The following is a 6,573-nucleotide window of genomic DNA, read 5'->3' on the forward strand; positions in this document are numbered from 1 at the left end:
CAGTCGAGACTCCTTGATTGCCATCTATAAGCTGATTCATGGACTGGAAACCCAAGGAGTAATCATCAGGACTCCCTCACCATTTAACAGCCTCGTATGACCACTATGAAAATCTAATAGAGAGTGGAGACAACACCACTGAGTGTTGCCATACCAGACATGCTAGAACTACAATACGAACTGGAGTCAAAGGCAGCCAAGTGGTATGAAACAACTGATATTGCTAATGCATTTTTCTCAATCCCTTTGACAGCAGATTGCAGGCCACAATTTGCTTTCACTTGGAGGGGTGTCCAGTATACCTGGAATTGTCTGCTCCAGGGGTGGAAACACAGCCATCCTATTTGCAATGGACTTATTCAGACTGCATTGGAACAGGGTGAAGCACGAGAACACCTGCAATATGTTGATGACATCACTGTATGGGGCAATACAGCAGAAGAGGCTTTTGAGAAAGGGAAGAAAATAGTTCAAATGCTTCTGAAGGCCAGTTTTGCTATAAAAAAAAAAAAAAAAAAAAAAAAAAAAGTCGAGTCAAGGGATTTGCTCAGGAGATCCAGTTTTTAGGAATAAAATTGCCAGATGGGTATCATCAGATCCCAATGGATGTGATCAACAAATTAGCAGCTTAGTGTCCACCAACTCGCAAAAAGAAAACGCAAGCTTTCTTAGCATTGTGAGGTTTTGGAGGATGCAGTCTGATTGTAGGCCTTCCCTGTTAAGTAACCCAGAAGAAGAACTATTTCAAATGGGCCCCTGAGCAACGACAAGTCTTTGAACCAATTAAACAGAAAATAGTTCATGCAGTAGCCCTTGGGCCAGGCTGGGCAGGACAAGATGTTAAAAATGTGCTCTACACCACAGCTGGGGAGAATAACCCTACCTGGAGTCTCTCACAGAAAGCACCAGGGGAGACTTGAGGTTTACCCCTGGGGTTTTGGGATCGGGGATACAGAGGATCCAAGGCCCGCTTTACTCCAACTGAAAAAGAGCTATTGGCAGGAGTTATTGGCAGCATATGAAGAGGTTCAAGCTGCTTCACAAATGGTTGGTACTGAAGCACAGCTCCTCTTGGCACCCCAACTGCCAGTGTTGATCTGGATGTTCAAAGGGAGGGTTGCCTCTACACACCATGCAACTGATGCTACATGGAGTAAGTGGGTCACACTAATCATATAATGGGCTCGAAAACCCAGTCACTCAGTGTGTGAGCTGGCACAGGCAGGACGCAGGAACAACCACAAAACCATGGCTGAAATGTAAAGAGTAAATTTATTCTCATTACCTCATGACCCAGGGGATCTCCACAGCAGCACCCAGGCAGAGGCATGCAAGCAGGTACACAGGCACTGCTGAGTTCGGTCCTTGCAAGTCAGAAAAAGGAGAAGAAAGAAAAGATCTCAGGCCTGTTACTTTTGCCTGTATATATCCAGAATTTTCACAGGCGTACTTTTCCACAGTGCTTTAATCTTTCCCACAGCAGGGCAGGAACCTCAAGAATGTTCAATAAGGTGCTTCTCTCACAGGCCTATGTTATCTAAATGCAGACATTCTACCCATCAATCACACAGCACTAAACAACAATTGTTATGTGTGTTTTTCGACACCCCAGCTGCAAGTCATTTGAGCGTGTTTGCACTCCTCCTCACCAGTCTTCCATTGTATTCCCACACCCAGTAAGCTTGGAAGTGATCATGGACTGGACAGAAGGCAAAGATTTTTGGAATATCACCAGAGGAAGAGGTGACACATGTTGAAGAGGCCTCACTGTATAATAAACTACCATAAAATGCGAAGCAATATGCCCTGTTCACTGATGTCTCCTGTCATATTGTGGGAAAACATCAAAGGTGGAAGGCTGCTGTATGGAGTCCTATATGACAAGTCGTAGAAACTGCTGAAGTAGTGAATTGAGCCAGTTTGCACAAGTGAAGGCTGTCCAGCTGGCTTTGGACATTGCTGATCAGGAAAAATGACCAGTGCTCTATCTCTATACTGACTCATAGATTGTGGCAAATGCCCTGAGGGAGTGGTTGCAGCAATGGAAGCAGAACATCTGGCAGCCCAGAGGCAAACCCCTCTGGGCTGACACATTGTAGCAAGATATTGCTGCCCGGCTACAGAACCTGGTTGTGAAAGTATGTCACACATAGGTGTCCATGTACCCAAGTCAGGTCACTGAAGAACATCAAAACAACCAGCAGATGGGTCAAGATGCTAAAATTGAAGTGGGTCAGGTGGATCTGGACTGGCAACATAAGGGTGATTTATTTATAACTCAGTGGGCCCATGACACCTTGGGCATCAAGGAAGAGATGCAACATATAGATGGGCTCAGGATCGAGGGGTGGACTTGACCACGGACATTATTGCACAGGCTATCCATGAATGTGGAACATGTGCTGCAATCAAGAAAGCCAAGCAGTTAAAGCCTCTGTGGTATGGAAGACAATGTCTGAAATATAAATATTGGAAGGCCTGGCAGATTGATTATATCACACTCCCACAAACCCACCAAGGCAAGCTCCATGTGCTTACAATGGTGAAATCAACCACCACATGGCTGGAAACATATTCCATGCCCCATGCCACCACCTGGAACACTGTTCAGAGCCTCGAAAAGCAAGTCTTATGGAGACATGGAACCCCAGAAAGAATTGAGTCAGACGATGGGACTCATTTCCAAAACAACCTCATAGACACCTGGGTCAAAGAGTATGGCATTGAGTGTGTATATCACATCCCTTATGTGTATATCACATCACCAGCCTCTGGGAAAATTAAACGATACAATGGACTGCTAAAAACTACATGGAGAGGAATGGGGGGGTGGGACCTTCAAACACTGGGATACATATTTAGTAAAAGTCACCTGGTTAGTCAAAACTAAGGCATCTGCCAATCAGACTGACCCTGTCCAATCAAAACTTTTACATACTATAGAAGGGGATAAAGTCCCCACAGTGCACATGAAGAATATGTTAGGGAAGACAGTCTGGGTCATTCCTGCCTTGGGCAAAGGCAAATACATCCGTGGGATTGTTTTTGCTCAAGGACCTGAGTACATTTGTTGGGTGATGCAGAAGGATGGGGCAGTCTGATATGGGCCTTAGGGGAATTTGATTTTGGGTGAGAATAGCCAATGATTTGAATTGTATCATGTTAATTGCTATATAATACTGTATGTCATCACCACTATGGTTGCTATATGCCATATCAATGGTATTACAGTAAGAATCACCCAAATTAATGAAGAATGAATTTTGATGGAACCAGATCTGGCTTCAACATGCAACAATCCAACATCACACACTATCTCTTCTGTCCTGAAGGACTGTTATGACAGATGGAGCCCAAAGTCATGGGCAAAAAGAACTCAACTGACATTTTAGATGGATGACCCATAGACTAAGGGAATGATATCCGTGTGCATATATATCGAAGGACAGGAAAGGTGATGGTAAATATTTGGGATGTATTGGAAAGTGTGGGACCTTGGCATATGATGTAGATGGTATAGAATAAGGAGTGGATATTGTCCTGGTTTCATCTGGTACAGTACTGTGGTTTGGATTTAGGATGAGAATGTTGATAATACACTGATGTTTTAGTGGTTGCTGAGTAGTGCTTACAGTAAGTCAAGGACTTTTCAGCTTCTCATGCTGCCCTGACAGCAAGGACACTGGGGGTGCACAAGAAGCTGAGAACGGACACAGCCAGGACAGCTGATCCAAACTGGCCAAAGGGATATTCCATATCATATGACATTATACTCACCATATAATTTAGGGGGAAACCTGGCCAGGGAGCCACTGCTCGGGAACAAGCTGGGCATTGATTGGTTGGTGGTGAGCAATTGGTTTTCATTTACATCGCTTGCTTTTCTTGGGTTTTATTTCTCTCTCTTTTTGTTATTTTCCTCTTCGTTACAATTAATCATCATTATTATTAATGTTGTTATCATTGTTGTTGTTGTTTTGGGTTTCTTTTTTTCGTTTATTAAACTGTTCTTATCTCAACCCATGAGTTTTCTTACTTTTACCCTTCTAATTCTCCCCCCATCCCACCAGGGTGAGAGTGAGTGAGCGACTGTGTGATGCTTAGTTGCCAACTGGGTTTAAACTACAACACTGTCCTAATTTGTTATCAAAAATACATTGTTATCAAAAATTCTGTTTTCTGAAGCACGAAATATGAGTGTAGTTGGTACCAAAATGAAAACATCTGAAGTTGAAATTGGTTTTATCCTCTTCTTGCCCAGACATGGGCTTTATCAATGTAACACTAAAATTATCATATCCGTTTTATTATGCTGGTTTCAAACCATCAGAAGAACCAAAGCTCTGCAGATTAGCCCTTGCTATGAATAACTCACAGAGAATTCTGTGACTATTTGTTGTGCTTTTAAATTCAAGACACCAAAACAATTCTTTTAGACTCTTTCTGAAGTTCCAACTATTGTCATGTTTTGTCAATGTAGAAACTGGAACACTTCATTACAAACTGCAAGGAGGCCATTGCCTTTCTGCAAAACTCAGTCAGCTCACTAACAACCAACAGAATTCTCAATACTGTACAAGTAAGTTTTGATTGAAAGGACATGTTCAGATTTCTCTGTTGTCAAATAAAGACACTTCCTTTTGAAACCTCTTTAGTTTAGCAGATTAAATTACTTTCTGATTGAATCTGTAGTGCACCAAACTGAAATTATAGCAGAAAGAGGAATTTTACAATTTTAGCTTTGATAAGAAAATATGATCGTATTTGCCTAAATTCTGGTGTTAACAAAAGTTTTTCACCTCATTCACTAGACCAGAAGTAGCTCACTAATACTATCTGTCGTGTCAAACCACACCTGAAACCGTTTAAATATACATGGAGTCAGGAGAACAGTGGGCAGAACTTGTGTGTAAGCACATCTCTGCCTGGATGAATATCCATTTTAGATTCATTTAATCAAAAATTATAGCTAATATCTAGTCAAAAATTGCAAGTGTGGAGTAGGCACTAGCAAAGTTCTCATAATTTGGATCTATTTTTGAATATATGTGATCTAAAAGGTGTTCCATCTCTGGGTTTTTTGGAACAAATGGCACTTAATAATTTTCTTCTGCATAGGAAGTGTGTGATTTAATCAGTAAACACAGGACAATGATGAAGCTTGGAAGATGCTTTGTTAATAACACTAGGGCTAGAATGTGGAACAGTCCTTTCAAGACTTAAGAAGTTCTGCCACACAGTAGACTATGGGTAACTCCAGACTTTAGAAAAGATGCAGCATTGTTGATTATGCCAGAGAACTGTAGTAATCCTGGGTTGTATTAAATACAGCATAACCAGTGTTGTGGGTGAAAGTATTTGACATGGTTATGATTTAGCAGCAATTCAAGACTTACTAATAGTGTGACATAGATCAAAAGGTTGAATTTTAGCAGCATTTAGTGATTGACCAGTTTAAAGATTAACAAGGTGATTTGGTAGAATATGTTATGATAAAATAGCAACTTAATTGCAGATTCCAGAATAACAAGATTCACATTAACTAGGCATTCTACATCAAAAAAAAAAAAAATGTATACACAGAAAACATATACACACACACAGACCAAAATATTTGAATCCAGTGAAATAAGTAGACACCCACACTCTGCAGGCAAATGTGCATATTCAAACACACAGATAGGCAGAGTGCTGGATGGAAGAGACTAGTCTACAGGTAAAAATTCGCTCTTCTTGAGTTTGAAGCAAATACACACAATGCATCTGTATTCCTCAAGGGGTGATAATTGAGTATCAAGAAGTCCAACTTCACCGTGGCCTTTCATTGGCTTTGTGGGCAGACGATTTTCAAACCTTGAGGACTCTGTGCCTGAGAGGCATCCCAACTCAGGGAAGATGCTGGTCACAGCCCACTGCGATCCAGGGGAGCTCAAAGGATATCGCTTAGATTCATTATTTATAGAGTCAGAGATAATTGACTTTTGTCAGGTACTGTAAGTACTCTTATTGGCAAAAAACTAGCCAATTTTTATTTTGTATATCCTTGCCATCTTAAAAAAAATAACAATATTGAATTAATGGTGATGTCTCTTGAAGATCCAGATCCTGCAGATGTCAAACTACTCTCCATGGGATGAGTAACTAAATTAAACTACCAGTTGCCTAACTGCAGCATTTTGATTTCTTTTGTGTTGCAAAATTGCCATGTTTTGCTTTCTGTTGCAATGTTGACATAACTGAGTATAAGTACAGTAGACTTTGGCTTTTAGCATCTTACCCTATACAGAGTTATTTTACATTTCTGTGGTTGATGCATTTAAAAATCCATCTTTTAGAAACAGTTTTGAAGAAACTAGAAATATTGGTCCAATGAATACAGTTGTCAAATTATTTTTTTTCTAATGAATTTACTTAAAGCAATTCACTGATTGAAATTTCTGCCTTCAGTTATGTTTTTGCTGAGTGACTTGCTTGAGTAACAAAACAGATTCTATCCCATGTTAACTTATGGTGTAATTCATTACATAAGTGCCAACATTTATCCTTAATTTATTTTATTGGCCCTGTTCTACC

Source organism: Strix uralensis, chromosome 1, assembly GCF_047716275.1.
Source record: "Strix uralensis isolate ZFMK-TIS-50842 chromosome 1, bStrUra1, whole genome shotgun sequence".
In the NCBI taxonomy this organism is placed as follows: domain Eukaryota; kingdom Metazoa; phylum Chordata; class Aves; order Strigiformes; family Strigidae; genus Strix; species Strix uralensis.